Source organism: Lepus europaeus, chromosome 3 (genome assembly GCF_033115175.1).
Source record: "Lepus europaeus isolate LE1 chromosome 3, mLepTim1.pri, whole genome shotgun sequence".
Taxonomy (NCBI): domain Eukaryota; kingdom Metazoa; phylum Chordata; class Mammalia; order Lagomorpha; family Leporidae; genus Lepus; species Lepus europaeus.
Window position 1 is genome coordinate 31,743,904 of NC_084829.1, and position 15,539 is coordinate 31,759,442.

The 15,539-nt window shown below is 56.1% G+C and overlaps 1 pseudogene; it reads left to right on the top strand.

Moving 5' to 3' along the window:
* The first annotated feature begins 3,234 nt into the window (after positions 1-3,234).
* Positions 3,235-9,428, top strand: LOC133756476 (ribose-5-phosphate isomerase-like; annotated as a pseudogene).
* The last annotated feature ends 6,111 nt before the right edge of the window (positions 9,429-15,539 follow it).

Genomic DNA, 15,539 nt, shown 5'->3' on the forward strand with positions numbered 1-15,539 from the left:
GGCAAGTATTTTGTTGAGGATTTTTACATCTATGGTCATCAGTGAAATTGGTTTGTAGTACTCTTTCTCTGTTTTTTTTTTTTTTTAATGGTGGAAAAACATATATTTAGAATTAGCCAGCTGGACTCAGTTCAGATGATCCCAATTTTGTTGGCAACGTCCAGAGCATCATAGTCAGGAGCCAGCCGCACATAGGCCTTCTTCTCTCCGTCAGGTCTGATCAGGGTGTTGACTTTGGCCACATCAATATCATAGAGTTTCTTCACAGCTTGTTTGATCTGGTGCTTGTTGGCCTTGACATCCACAATGAACACCAGGGTGTTGTTGTCTTCTATCTTCTTCATGGCAGACTCCGTGGTCAGGGGGAACTTGATGATGGCATAGTGGTCAAGCTTGTTTCTCCTGGGGGCGCTCTTCCGAGGGTATTTGGGCTGCCGTCGGAGGCGTAGTGTCTTGGGCCGCCGGAAGGTGGGGGACGTGCGGATCTTCTTCTTCTTGTGGCTGTGGATGCCTTTCAGCACTGCCTTCTTGGCCTTTAAGGCCTTTGCTTTGGCTTCAACTTTAGGAGGGGCAGGAGCTTCCTTCTTCGCCTTTGGCGCCATCTTGGTGAAAAGGCTCTTTCTCTGTTTTATCTTTCTCTGTTGTATCTTAATTTAGGAGTTAAGGTGATGCTGGCTTCCCAGAAGGAGTTGAAGAGGATTCCCTCCCTTTCAATTTTTTTGAATAGCTTGAGAAGAGCTGGAGGTAGTTCCTCTTTAAATGTCTGGTAGAATTCAGCAGTGAAGCCATCCGGTCCTGGGCCTTTCTTTGCTGGGAGGGTCTTCATTACTGATTCCCATTTCCAAATCGGTTATAGGTCTGTTTAGGTTTTCTGTGTCTTCATTGCTCAATTTAGGTAGGTTGTACATGTCCAGGAATCTATCCATTTCTTCCAGGTTTCTCAGTTTGTTGGCATTCAGCTCTTTGTAGTAATTTCTGATGATTTTTTTTTTTTTGACAGGCAGAGTGGATAGTGAGAGAGAGAGAGAGAGACAGAGAGAAAGGTCTTCCTTTGCCGTTGGTTCACCCTCCAATGACCGCCGCTGCCGGCGCGCTGTGGCCAGCGCACCGCGCTGATCCAATGGCAGGAGCCAGGTGCTTCTCCTGGTCTCCCATGGGGTGCAGGGCCCAAGCACTTGGGCCATCCTCCACTGCCTTCCCGGGCCATAGCAGAGAGCTGGCCTGGAAGAGGGGCAACCGGGACAGAATCCGGCACCCCGACCGGGACTAGAACCCAGTGTGCCGGCGCCGCAAGGCGGAGGATTAGCCTAGTGAGCCGCGGCGCCGGCCTGATGATTATTTTTATTTTTATGGTGTCTGTTGACACATTTCCTTTTTCTTTTTCTTTTTTTTTTTTTTTTTTTTTTTTTTTTTTTTTTTTTTAGTATTTTATTTATTTGAAAGACAGAGTTACAGATAGAGATAAAGCCAGAGGGAGAGAGGTCTTCCATCTCCAAATCTTCACTCTCCAAATGGCGCAACAGCCAGAGCTGAGCTGATCTGAAGCCAGGAGCCAGGAGCTTTTTCTGGGTCTCCCACATGTGTGCAGGGACCCAAGCACTTGGGCCATCTTCCACTGCTTTCCCAGGCCTTTCTCGGAGGGATCCAGGATCCCCGCTCCCCACCGCAGCACCCTGACTGCGGGATTCATGTCCCCGTCCAGGTACGGGATCTGCCCTTTATTTTCCATGTGCTTTACAACAGAGCAAGCATTAGCACGCGGGCACAGACTGGGGAGATCCTGTGTGCCGAAGGGGCTTCCCAGGAATGGGGCAGTTGCATTTCTCCTGGGGCTTGCAATTCCCCAGAGGGACAGGAGACTCAGACCCCACCCTCCTCTTCCCTACCTGAGCTCTGCCTCCTCTTCCTCATCACAACAGCGACCAGAGCTCACGTGACCACAGCTCCAAGCACCACCAATCCAGCAACAATTCCCCCTGTGGGGATGCTGGGCTGAGCAGGAGGCTCTGAGAAGGGAAGGGGAGGTGAGGGGCTCTGACCCCAGGGCTCAGCCCTGACCCTGCTGAAGGCCCCAGCAGGGCTCTGCCCTCCCCACAGAGGCCCCGCCCCTCCTGCCCTCCTCACCCCATCTCAGGGTGAGGGGCTCGGGCAGCCCCTCGTGCTGCACACGGCACGTGTATCTCTGCTCCTCCCCAGAAGGCACCACCACAGCCGCCCACTTCTGGAAGCTTCCATCGCCCCCAGGCCTGGTCTCCACGAGCTCCGTGTCCTGGGTCTGGTCCTCCCCATCCCGCTGCCAGGTCAGGGAGATCTCCGCGGGGTAGAAGCCCAGGGCCCAGCACCTCAGGGTGGCCTCCCGGTCAGAGGCGGGGTGGTGGGTCACGTGGGCTTTGGGCGGGTCTGAGGGAAAGATTTGGAAAGTTCAGGCACTTTGTTACCTTCGTGGGACACAGGAGCAGCACTCACGGGACCATCTTGAGAATGGAGGTCTGGGGGACCTCGGCCCCCGGAGACTCGGAGCCACCTGGGCCCCACGCGGGGAGGCGTTGAGAGCTGCGATCGGGCCCGGGTCACTCACCGGCCGCGCTCTGGTTGTAGTAGCCGCACAGGGTGTTCAGGCTCACGCTGTGGGTGAGTCTGCCGGTGTCTTTGGCGGTCCGCGTGTTCCGGTCCCAGTTCCCCGGGTCCACCTGCCGCATCCAAGGCGCCCGTGGCTCCATCCTAGGTCTCGCTGCGTCGCTGTCGAAGCGCAAGAACTGCGTGTCGTCCACGTAGCCCACGGCGAAGAGGCACAGCTCCCCCAGGCCGCGCCAGGACACCGCGGTGTAGAAATAACTCAGGGAGTGCGAGCCTGCCAGCAGGAGCGGCTGAGAACTGCCCGACCCCCCGCCCGCAGCGGGACCCCCTGGTCTGAGTCAGGTGGGAGGAGGGGAGAGAGTTTCTTGAGGCGGAAAAGGGGCGGCGGGGAGTGGACTGGGGTGGGGAGGGTGCAGCACCGGCGCTGTCGAGGTGGGGGCGTCTGGGCCAGGGGCTGAGGAGACGCCGCTCCCCCGGGGTCCTGTGTCCCCACCACGCGGTCCCCTCGCTCCTGCCCCGCAGAGGTCGTCTTTCTCTGGACCTCGCACTCACCCGCCTGAGGTTCGTTCAGGGTCTGGGCCAGGGACCCCAGTAGCAGCAGAGGGGGGTCCGGGGCGCCATCGAGTTCAATTTCTGGGTCTGGAAACCGGACGGCCAATGAAAGTGAGGCCTGGGCTCGCGTCACGAGTGTCCAGGCAGAAGGACTCGACCCAGGTTGTGAAGTGGAAGTGAAACTCAGGGCCCGGAGACTCCCTACCGCTCAGCTTCCCTGGACAAAACTCCGGCCCGGACCGAGACCCTGAGCCCCACGCCGGGACCTGGACTCTGCCCCACCCCTGCCCTCCCGAGCCCCGCGAGCCCCGCGCTGCGTGTTGTCGGCTCCCCGAGGCCCGGCAGCTGTGGTTTGAGGAACCCAGAGAGCCCCAGGCCGGCCCAGCCCCTCCCTTCCCTTCCCGGATCCCTGTCCCTGAGCTGTGCCTGCCCTTACCTGTCCCCTGAACTCTTTTTTTTTTTTAAAGATTTTTTAAAATTTATTTAGTATTTGAAAGGTAGAGTTACAGAGAGGCAGAGAGAGAGATAAGCAGAGAGGTCTTGCATCCTTTGGTTCATTCCCCAAATGACTGCAAAGGCTGGAGCTGAGGTGATCTGAAGCCAGGAACCAGGAGCTTCTCCCGGGTCTCCTGCGCGGGTGCAGGGGCTCAAGGACTTGGGCCATCTTCTACTGCTTTCCCAGGCCACAGCAGAGAGCTGGGTCAGAAGAGGAGCAGCTGGGGCTAGAACTGGCGCCTATATGGGGTGCAGGCAGTGCAGGCAGAGGATTAACCTACTGCACCACAGCGCCGGCCCCTACTGTAAACTTTTGAACAGTAAACCAGTGAATGGAAAATATCTCTATCTAGCTATCATCCATGGATCTATCAATCATCTATCTTATCTATGTCTCTGACATTCCTCGTTCAAAATAAATAAGTGTCTGGGACCAACAGCACAAGCACCAGCAGCCTGGCTGCCAGTGTAGTCTGCCCGCCCCCCTCACGGGGTCCAGGACCCAGGAGGCCAAGATGCTGGCCGGCCGCGCAGTGGCGGAGAACCACATGAGGATAACCAAGCGCTGGGAACCGGGAGTGGTTCCAGACTTGTGCTGGCCATGCTGCGAACTGCGGGAGTGAAGCCCGACGATCTGAACTTGCTGCGTTCCCACTTCCCCCCAGGCCTGGCGGCTGGTGCTGCAGTCTGACCTGGAGCGACACCTAGCGGCTGACCTCGCTATGGACGGTGCTGACCCGCAGATGCTGATCTCAATCTCATCGAGCGTGCTAGGGGCTGCCTGACCAGCGGGGAGATGCCGGCAGGCTCTGCCGGTCACGTCATCCTGGTCTCTGATTTCAGAAAAGAGTCTAAGGATCTCGGGGACCAATGGCATAGAGGACAACCAAATGGCCTGTGTCCCGGTGAGTCGAGCAGTGACCGCGAAGCTTGGGGGTGAGGTTTAACTTCAAATGGCCATTCTCAAGGCCGGTCCTGTGGTGACAGCTGATGGGAATTTGATCCTGGCCTGGAAGTTTGACCAGGTACACAAATGGAGTGAAGGGACCACAGCGTCCCCATACGGACGCTGGTTCAAGTCCCAGCTGCTCCACTTCCCATCCAGCTCCCTGCTAATGTGCCTGGGAAAGCAGTGGAAGATGGCCCGGGTCCTTGGTTCCCTGCACCCAGGTGGGAGGCCTGGATGAAACTCCTGGCTCCTGGCTTCGGAATGGCTCAGCTCCAGCTGTTGCAGCCATTTGGAGAGTAAATAGTGACTGGAAGACCTCTCTCTGTCTCTCTCTCATTCTCTCTCTCTGTAATTCTGCCTTTAAAATCTAAAAATAAATCTTTTTTTTCAAATTCAGGTTTTTCTTAGAAAACAGAATTCAGTTTCATGTTTTATATGAAATATTTGCAATACAAGATGGGGGGAGGGGCTATCTTGAAAACCTTTGGCACCACTATAATCCAAAAGTTGTACTTATGAAACATATACTTATCAAATAAAAGCTTTCTATTAAAAAAACAACCCTTTGGCTTGAACCCGCTGAGTAAGCTGACGATCCCTGATGCCGTCAGAGAGCCTGGTGACTTCACTGCCCTCGCTGTGTCCTCAGTCGGCGCCCATTGCAGTCACAGCACACTCCGCACCGTCACTTCTCAAGGTCAGGTCTACACGGGACCGCTGTTGTGGCATCGGGGTGGAGCCGCTGCCTGCCGTGCTGGCATCCTAAATGGACGCCGGTTTGCGTCCCAGCTGCTCTGCTTTGGATCTAGCTCCATGCCAGTGCTCCTGGGAAAGCAGCAGCAGATGGCCCAAATACTTGGGCTCCTGCACCTGTGGCAGAGACCCAGAGAGAGCGCCAGGCTCCTGGCTTTGGTCTGGCACAATCTTGGCAGTTGTGGCCATTTTGAGAGCGAAGCAACAGATGGAAAGATATCGCTCGCGCTCTCTCTCTCTCTCTCTCTCTCTCTCTCTGAAATAAAAAAGATCAAGTGTGCCTCTCTGGCCAGCATCTTGGCTTCCTGGGTCCTGGACCCTCGGGGGGGGGGGGGGGCAGACTATACTGCCGGCCAGGCTGCTGGTGCTTGGTGCTGTTGGTCCCAGACACTTATTTATTTATTTTGAACCAATCTGAAATGTAGAGTGTCAGAGACATAGATAAGATAGATGACTGACAGATCCATGGATGATAGCTAGATAGAGATATTTTCCATTCACTGGTTTACTGTTCAAAAGTTTACAGTAGGGGCCGGCGCTGTGGTGCAGTAGGTTAATCCTCTGCCTGCACTGCCTGCACCCCATATAGGCGCCAGTTCTAGCCCCAGCTGCTCCTCTTCTGATCCGGCTCTCTGCTGTGGCCTGGGACAACAGTAGAAGCTGGCCCAAGTCCTTGAGCCCCTGCACCTGCATGGGAGACCTGGAGGAAGCTCCTGGTTCCTGGCTTCAGATCAGCTACAGCCATAGCAGTCATTTGAGCAGTTAACCAGCAAATAGAAGACCTCTCTGTCTATCTCTTTCTCTGCCTCTCTGTAATTCTACCTTTCAAATACTAAATAAATTTTTAAAAAATATTAAAAAAAAAAAAAAAAAAGAGTCCAGGGGACAGGTAAGGAGCCGGCACAGCTCAGGGACAGGGATCCGGGAAGGGAAGGGAGGGGTTGGGCCGGCCTGGGGCTCTCCGGGTTCCTCAGACAGTTGCTGCCCGGCCTCGGGGAGCTGCGCGGGGCTCCTGGGCTCCGGAGGGCAGGGGTGGGGTCAGAGACCAGGTCCCTGGCGGTGCTCAGGGTCTCGATCCCAGGGCGGGTCTGGGCCGGGGAAGCCCAGCGCGGGGAGTCCCCGCGTCCCCGAGTTTCACTTCCACTTCACAACCTGGGTCGAGTCCTTCTGCCTGGACACGCGTGACGCGGGCCTAGGTATCAATCCCATTGGCCGTCCGGTTTCCAGACCCAGAAATTGAACTTGATGGCGCCTCGGACTCCCCTCCTGCTGCTCGCGGGGACCCTGACCCTGACCCTGACCGAGACCCGGGCGGGTGAGTGCGGGGTCGGGAGGGAGACGGCCTCTGCGGGGCAGGAGTGAGGGGACCGCGTAGTGGGGACACAGGACCCCGGGGGAGCGGCGTCTCCTCAGCCCCTGGCCCAGACGCCCCCACCTCGACAGCGCTGGTGCTGCCCCTCCCTACTCGCCCCTTTTCCGTCTCCCGACCCCCTCTCCCCTTCCTCCCCGCCGGGTCCCACCCGACTCAGACCCGGGCGTCCCGCTGCGAGCTGGGGTCGGCAGTTCTCAGCCGCTCCCGCCCGCAGGCTCGCAACCCTGAGTTACTTCTACACCGCGGCGTCCCGGCCCGGCCTGGGGGAGCCGCGCTTCATCGCCGTGGGCTACGTGGACGACACGCAGTTCGTGCGCTTCGACAGCGACGCCGAGAACCCGAGGATGGAGCCGCGGGCGCCGTGGATGCGGCAGGTGGAGCCGGGGTACTGGGACCAGGAGACTCAGAAGTTAAAGGCCACCACGCAGACCTACCGCGTGGGCCTGAACACCCTGCGCGGCTACTACAACCAGAGCGCGGCCGGTGAGTGACCCGGGCCCGATCGCAGCTCGCGACCCCTCCCCGCGTGGTACCCAGGTGGCTCCGAGTCTCCGGGGCCGGCTGAGGTCCCCCAGACTGCGGGCCCCGCGCAGACCCTCGGATGGAAAGAGCCAGGGGACCCTCACTTTGGAAGGGACGTGTGTGCGGTGTCGGGTAGAGATGGCAGCCCGGGGCCGGCCTTACTGCGGGACAAGCCCGCTTCTGAGCAGTCCTGGACTGCACGGGGGGCCAGCTGCGGTAGAGGCTGCAGGAGAGGAGCGCGCAGCGCCCTGTGTGTCCTGGAGGTTTCCACCGCCCCCTGACACTCCTCCTCCAGCCCCTGGTCACTGCTGAGAAGTAGAACCGCTTCCTCCCATTCTCTGCTGCTTTTCAGCGCCCTTGCAGCGATCACAACCTTTGGGGAGGAGCTGTGAGGCTCTAGAGCCTTGCTCATCTCTGCAGAGGTCCTGGGCGCCTGGGGTCCCCGGGGGAAAGAAGCAGTGTCCTGAAGGGACAAAACCACCTGATGCTGGAATTCCCTCTCATCTGCAAGATGAGTTTACCTGGCGTGGCCAGTGGCTGCGTGACTCAGCCCAGCCCCAGACCGCCGTGGGGTCCTTCCCTTGGGGGCCCAGCATGGTGCTCCCTGAGTGAGGACACAGCTCCCAGGGCCAGCTCCCTGCCTGGCATGGTCCTCAGCTCCTCTTGCACAGCTGGTCCCGCACTGTCCTTCTCTGGGCCATCTCAGCCATCCTCCGACCCCGCCCACTCTAAAGAATTTCCATGTATAGTAGACTGGACACACACATGTGTATCATTCCATCCACAACAATCTCCTGAACTGAACTTCAGTTTGCAATCACATCCCAATTAAACACACAAAGACGAAGGAAGCCGTGCTTGGCAGAGTCTCTGCCGCCCTCCCCAATAAACACCACAGGGCTGTTCCCCTTTCCCCAGTTCCTCAATCAAACACTAGCGCTAGCCCAGGTCCCGCTGGGAAGGGGTTCACAGAGGTAATTAAGGTGCGAAGTCAATCATCTGAAGGCGAGGGGTGATGCTGAAGTGTCCTAACTGGGGGAGAGGGGCCCTTACAGCACTGGGTTCTTCCATGGGACGGATTTCTCCCCTGTGGGCTTTGAACATGGAGGGGCTGTGTTCCCAGAAATGCTGGTGGCCCCTAGGGGTTCTCAACAGCTCCCCACCCCATGCATACACGCACCCGTACCCTGACAGCTGGAGACAGGACCCCCGTTCTCCAAGTGCAAGGCACGGAATTCTGCCCATGGTTCGGGCAGAGTTCGGAGGAGGTCTCCACCCCCAAGATGGCAGCACAGCTCTGGGTCCCGTCTCCAGCTGTCCGGGTACAGCATCACTTCTCAAGGTCAGGTCTACAGGGGACCGCTGTTGTGGCATAGGGGGTGGAGCCACCGCCTGAAGGCTGGCATCCTAAATGGACACCAGTTTGCGTCCCAGCTGCTCCACTTCAGATCCAGCTCCATGCCGATGCTCCTGGGAAAGCAGCAGCAGATGGCCCAAATGCTTGGGCCCCTGCACCCATGGCGGAGACCCAGAGAGCTCCAGGCTCCTGGCTTTGGCCTGGCACAGTCTTGGCAGTTGTGGCCATTTTGAGAGCGAAGCAGCAGATGGGAAGATCTCCCTCCTTCCCTCTCTCTCTCTCTCTCTCTCTCCCTCTCTCTCCCAGTAATAAAAAGATCATGTGTGCCTTCCCTACCCATAAAAAAAAAGCAGAAAGATCAGGTTTACGAAAGTCTGAGTGGAGCAGCGTGACATGCGGTGACTCGGATGACAAACTATGGGGAACGCAGCGGCACTCTCACTAAGATCAGGGATTTGTTGCAGTTCTGGTCGGAGGCAGCTGGCCAGAAAGATTTGCCGATTTTGCCGGAGCACTGCTCTGAAATGTGAAAGACTCGGGTTTTTTTAATGATTTCTGTTTTTGTCAATTCTTTTTCTGTTCCTTTATTGTCATGTGCCTGGTTTGGCAACAGAAATCATCATCACCTGTTTATATTGTTTGAAAGTTGGAATAAAACAATGTGGTGCCATTTTGAAAATAAACAAACAGGTAGATAAATAAATATCATTTATAGGATAATGTTTAGGGCTGGTGCTGTGGTGTAGTGGGTAAAGCCACTGCCTGCAACACCGGCATTGCATAGGGATGTCGCTTCAAGTCCCGGTTGCTCCACTTCCAACCCAGCTTCCTGCTAATGCACCAGAAAAAAACGGTGGAAGATGACCCAAGTGCTTGGGCCCTGCACCCACGTGGGAGACGTGGGGAGAAGTTCGTGCCTCCTGGCTTTGGCCTGGCCCAGCCCTGGCCATTGCAGCCATTTGGGGGAGTGAACCAGCAAATGAAAAATCTCTCTCTCTCTCTCTCTCTCTCTCTCCCTCCACTCCTCCCTCCCTCGCTCTGTAATTCTGACTTTAAATAAATAAATATTTTTTAAAAACATAGAACAATATTTAAACCTGCAAATCCCACTGCTTTAAAATTCTTCCGTTCCACTTCTTTTTCTCGCCTCCTGCGTCTCTGCCCCTTTTCTCTGTCTCCCTCATCCCTCAGCCCCTCTCCTCTCTCTTAGCCCTCACTACCCTCTCACCCCGAGTTGAGCCACGCCCAGCCTCCTCTCTCCGCAGTGCTGTCATCCTGCGAATGTGAGTCTGGTTGTCTCAGCTCTTCGTTTAAAGTCCTCGGGGGTGGGCATTCAGCCGAGAGGTTAAGACACCTGCATCCCACAGCAGAGCACCTGCATTCGAGTCCCAGCTCCAGCTCCTGACTCCAGCTTCCTGCTAATGCAGACGCTGGAAGCAGTGTAGACAGCTCCAGTAGTTGGGTCCCTGCCAGCTCCCTCCTGGGAGACTGGAGTTGCAATCCCAGCTCCCACCTTCAGCTTCAGCCTGGTCTAGCCCCAGCAGGGAGTGCTCCCTCTTCCTCTCTCTCCCTCTTTGTTCCTTCAAATAGATAAAGAAAATTAAATAAAAACACCCAATGGTTCCATCTCACGCTCAAGAAACCTCTAGAATATAAGACGGACAAGTACAAAGGCTTAGGGCTGTTTTGGTCAAAGTTGTAACCCCAGCATACAGAGCCACACCTGCTGCATAGGAGGCACCAATCAATATTTGTGAAATGGGTGGAATCTGATTGTATTCAAATGGAACTGCATCACACCAAAATTGTGAAGTGAAAAACACAAAAAAAGTTAGGAAAAGGTTTTGTTTCACTCATTGAGTGTGCACACCAGTTCCTGAACTCACTCTGGTGGTACATGGCAACGTTTAGCTGGTACCTGGTGCACACCTGAGCCTGGGTGTCACCAGCTTCCTGTCACTGCATAACAGGTCACCACACACTGTGTAGCCTGGGACAACGCCTCTTGTTTGTTTGCTGGTCCTGGGTCAAATTCCAGGCTGCCGTGCACGTACGTGTTCTGGGTGCAGGGTTCCCCAGAGCTGTGCTGCCATCTTGGGGATGGAGACCTCCTCTGAACTCTGCCCGAACCATGGGCAGAATTCTGTGCCTTGCACTTGGAGAACGGGGGGTCCTGTCTCCAGCTGTCAGGGTACAGGTGCATGTATGCACTGGGTGGGGGGCTGTTGAGAACCCCTAGGGGCCACCAGCAGTTCTGGGAACACAGCCCCTCCATGTTCAAAGCCCACAGGGGAGAAATCCATCCCATGGAAGAACCCAGTGCTGTAAGGGCCCCTCTCCCCCAGTTAGGACACTTCAGCATCACCACTCGCCTTCAGATGATTGACTTCACACCTTAATTACCTCTGTGAACCCCTTCCCAGCGGGACCTAGGCTAGCGCTAGTGTTTGATTGAGGAACTGGGGGAAGGGGAACAGCCCTGTGGTGTTTATTGGGGAGGGCGGCAGAGACTCTGCCAAGCACGGCTTCCTTCGTCTTTGTGTGTTTAATTGGGATGTGATTGCAAACTGAAGTTCAGTTCAGGAGATTGTTGTGAATGGAATGATACACATGTGTGTGTCCAGTCTACTATACATGGAAATTCTCTTTATTTTCACTTTCTTCTATTTTTTAAAGATTTAATATATTTATTCAAAAGAGCTACAGAGAGAGAGAAGGAAAGGCAAAGAGAGTCTTCCATCTGCTGGTTCACTCCCCAGATGCTGCGTCGATCCAAAGCCAGGAGCCAGGAGCTTGCTCCAGGTCTCCCACATGGGTGCAGGGCCCAAGGACTTGGGCCATCTTCCACTGCTTTCCCAGGCCATAGCAGAGAGCTGGATCGGAAGGGGATGCCAGCACTGCAGGTGGCGGCTTTACTCACTATGCCACAGTGCCGGCCCCTGCCCAGAGAAGGACAGTGCGGGACCAGCTGTGCAAGAGGAGCAGAGGACCATGCTAGACAGGGAGCTGACCCTGGGAGCTGTGTCCTCACTCAGGGAGCACCATGCTGGGCCCCCAAGGGAAAGACCCCATGGGGGTCTGGGGCTGGGCTGAGTCACGCAGCCACTGGCCACGCCAGGTAAACTCATCTTGCAGATGAGAGGGAATTCCAGCATCAGGTGGTTTTGAAAAGCTCCCTTCGGGACACTGCTTCTGTCCCCGGGGACCCCAGGCGCCCAGGACCTCTGCAGAGATGAGCAAGGCTCCAGAGCCTCGCAGCTCCTCCCCAAAGGTTGTGATCGCTGCAAGGGCGCCGAAAAGCAGCAGAGAATGGGAGGAAGCGGTTCTACTTCTCAGCAGTGACCAGGGGCTGGAGGAGGAGTGTCAGGGGGCGGTGGAAACCTCCAGGACACACAGGGCGGCTGGGCGCTCCTCTCCTACAGCCTCTGCCGCAGTGGGCCCCCCGTGCAGTCCAGGACTGCTCAGAAGCGGGCTTGTCCCTCAGTGAAGCCGGGCCCCGGGGTTCCATCTCTACCGGACACCACGCACGCCCCTTCCCGGGAGGCTGTCAAGCGCCGAGAGCAGCGCGGCAGCGCCCCCGTGTGGCCACAGGGCTGAGCACAGAAGCCCCCTATCGCAGCTCCTGCTCAGCCAGCACCCTACTGCCCGCACCAGGAAGGGCTCCGAGCACAAAGGGTGCCCCAGCCCGGTCAACAGCTTCAGAGTCGGGACTGTCTGGCACAATGCACAGTGCCGTCGCTGTTCCCTGTCCACTGAGTGGCTCAGGACAGAGCCAGGTGTTCAGACTGTGACAGTGGGTTCCCGGGGCCAGGGAACATACTGGGTACCCTCAGCCTCCTGGGATTGGACCCTGGACTCCCGAGTTCCTGTCACTTGTTCCTGCTGCTGCTTCTGTTGCTGGAGACTCCTCCACTGGGACTCAAGTCAGGCTTCCCACCACCTCTGATCTTAGGAGCTCTCCAGTCGCAGCCCCAAACCTCATGTCTTTCCCAATGACTAATGCAGAACTTTGGGGGGTCCATAGCCAGGGAAGAGACCCCCAGGCCCTACACACAGCAGCTGAGCCACACTGTTAGCTGGGAAGCAGCCACATATGACCCTGCAATACAGACGACCCCTCCCAAGGCCCAAGAGACGTGGGAGTAGTTGGTGGCCGGGGGCTGCCAGGCTGAGGTGCTGGTGTGGTGAGATCATGACTGGGGCGGTGCTGAGCACCATGCTTGTCGGGGGCTTAGGAAACTGACACCATGGTGGGTACCAGATACACACGCGTCATAGGAGTGTCCAGTTGTGGACAGAGCTGTGTCCCCCAAAGTCCATGTGGGTAAGCTGTACCCCCAGTGCGACTGTTTGGATATGGGATCTGAGGGCAACAAGTAGGGTTGGATGAGATCATAAGGGTGGAAGAGAGGCCCGAGATCTCTCTCTCTCTCTCTCTCTCTCTCTGCACACACAGAAGGAGGACACGGTGAGAGCAGCCATCCACAAGCCGGAAGAGAGGTCTCACCAGGGGCCGAACTTCCTGGCCCCTTGATCCTGGACTGAGTGTGTGCGTCCCCCACAAATCCTTATCTTGGAGTTCCAACGCCCAACACCACGGTGTCAGAAGCCAGGGCTTCTAGGGGTGTTGAGGCTCAGCTGAGGCTGCAGGGGTGGTCCCTGTAATGGAGTAAGGTCTTCCTAAGAAGAGGAGGAGCCGGGGGGCTGGCGTCGTGGCACAGCAGGACATGCCACCACCTGCCAGGCCAACTTCAGTATCACAGCGCTGGTTCCAGACCCAGCTGCTCTGCTTCTGATCCAGCTCCCTGCCAATGCACCTGGGAAGGCAGCAGCAGCAGATGGACCAAGTGCTTGGGCCTCTGCCACCTACATGGGTGACCCGGATAGAGCTCCACACCCTTGACTTCAGACTGGCCCAGCCTCAGCCATTGTGGCCATTTGGGGAGTGAACAGTACATGGGAGATCGATCTCTCTGTAACTCTTCCTTGATAATAAAGTTATCGCTTTTTAAAGAAAAATAAAGAAGAGGAGGAAGAGATGGACTCCCCTCTGTGTGTACCAAGGGAGGCCCCAGCGGGGAGGCGGGGCCTCTGAAGCCAGGACGGGCCCTCACCAGGAAGCGAATCTGCCGGCTCCCTGGGCCCGGACCTCCAGCCACGGAACTGTGGGAACTGAGTCCGGCTGTGAAAGCCCTGGTCTGTGCTGTGCTGTTCCAGCAGCCCACGCTGACGGATGCAACCCCCCAAAACCCAGCTCCAATAAGCTCCCCCATTTCAAGACCAGACCCAGCTGCAAAAGAATTCTGGTCAGAGAATTTAGTCACCCACTTAGCAAACATTTATTGAGTGCCCTGTGCCAGGCATGGTCCTGTTTAATCACAACACACAAGATACCTGTGCCCTTGATGCTGGCAACCAGGCAGGCAGAACAGACAGCAGAGAAGAACAGGGGGCCAGTGGAACGTTATAACAGGGTGCTCCTGTTACCTACTGCTGGGTAGCAGCCAGCCCCAACACAACACCTGTTTGACCGTCTCCCATCTGTGGGTTGACCCGGCCCATTCAGGCAGATCGCAGCCCTTGACCTTGGGGGTGCTGCTTTCCCACTATTCCCTGCCCGTCCCTGGCTGAACCAGGCCCCTCCTGCAGAGGTCAGACCATAACTCCCACCCAACCAACGTGCTCTTCATACTCAGAAACAATAAAAGGCAAACTAACACCGTAACGTAAGACTAGGTCACCTGGCTTCCGTGTGATCTCCTCCTTCCTTCATTTCCATACGTGACACACACACCTGACCACTGAAGTGAAGCCCACCCAAAGCCAGTGCCTGTGGTCCTCACAGGTGAACAAAGCCAAAATCCACAAGCCCCGTTTTATTCACGGCTTAGGAATGCCGACTGGAAGGTAGTAGGGGTTAATCCATTTGGGGACTCGCCATTTAAGGCAGCCACTTGGTGCTTGAAAAGGCCAGTGCTCAGGAAGGGTTGTTAGTAGTGTATCATTTAGGTCGTCTTGTAGAAGTCTCTGTTGTTGTTGGTTTTTTACTAAATAGGTGCCCTTTTTTTAAAAGATTTATTTATTTATTTATTTATTTATTTATTTGAAAGGCAGGGTTACAGAGAGGCAGAGAGAGATCTTTCACCTGCTGGTTCACTCCCCAAATGGTCACAATGGCTGGAGCCAAGCCAATCCAAAGCCAGGAGCCAGGAGTTTCTTCCAAGTCTCCCACGTGGATGCAAGGACCCAATCGCTTGGGCCATCTTCCACTGCTTTCTCAAGCATATTAGCAGAGAGCTGGATCTGAAGTGGAGCAGCTGGGACTCAAACCAGTGCCCGTATGGGATACCGGCCCTGCAGGCAGCGGCTTTACCTGCTATACTATAGCATATTACAATTCAAATGAGTTGGGGCCAGCACTATGGGTAGCAGATAAAGCCACCGTCTGCAGTGCCGGCATCCTATATGGCCGCCAGTTCTAGTCCCGGCTGCTCCACTTCCAACCCAGCTCTCTGCTATGGCCTGGGAAAGCAATGGAAGATGGCCCAAGCCCTTGCATCCTTGCACCCACGTGGGAGAGCTGGAAGAAGCTCCTGGCTCCTGGCTTCGGATCAGTTCAGCTCTGGTCATTGCGGCCATCTGGGGAGTGAACCAGCGGATGGAAGACCTCTGTCTGCCTCTGCTTCTGCCTCTTTGTAATTCTGCCTTTCAAATAAATAAGTAAATATTTTTTTAAAAAAATTCCAGTGGGCCATTCGCCAGCTCTATGTGGGCCTGGCATGTACCCTCGTGATGATGAGACCCACGTGGAACCCAGCTCAGACAGCAAGGAACCACAGAACTGTGTCCTGGGACTCGGCACTGGGCTGGAAAAGCCCAATGTTGGACAGACCCTAGGCCAACGCCAGATCTGTGCTGGTGACAGATGGAGTCACGTGGCCGGGTTGGGCAGACGTACGTGC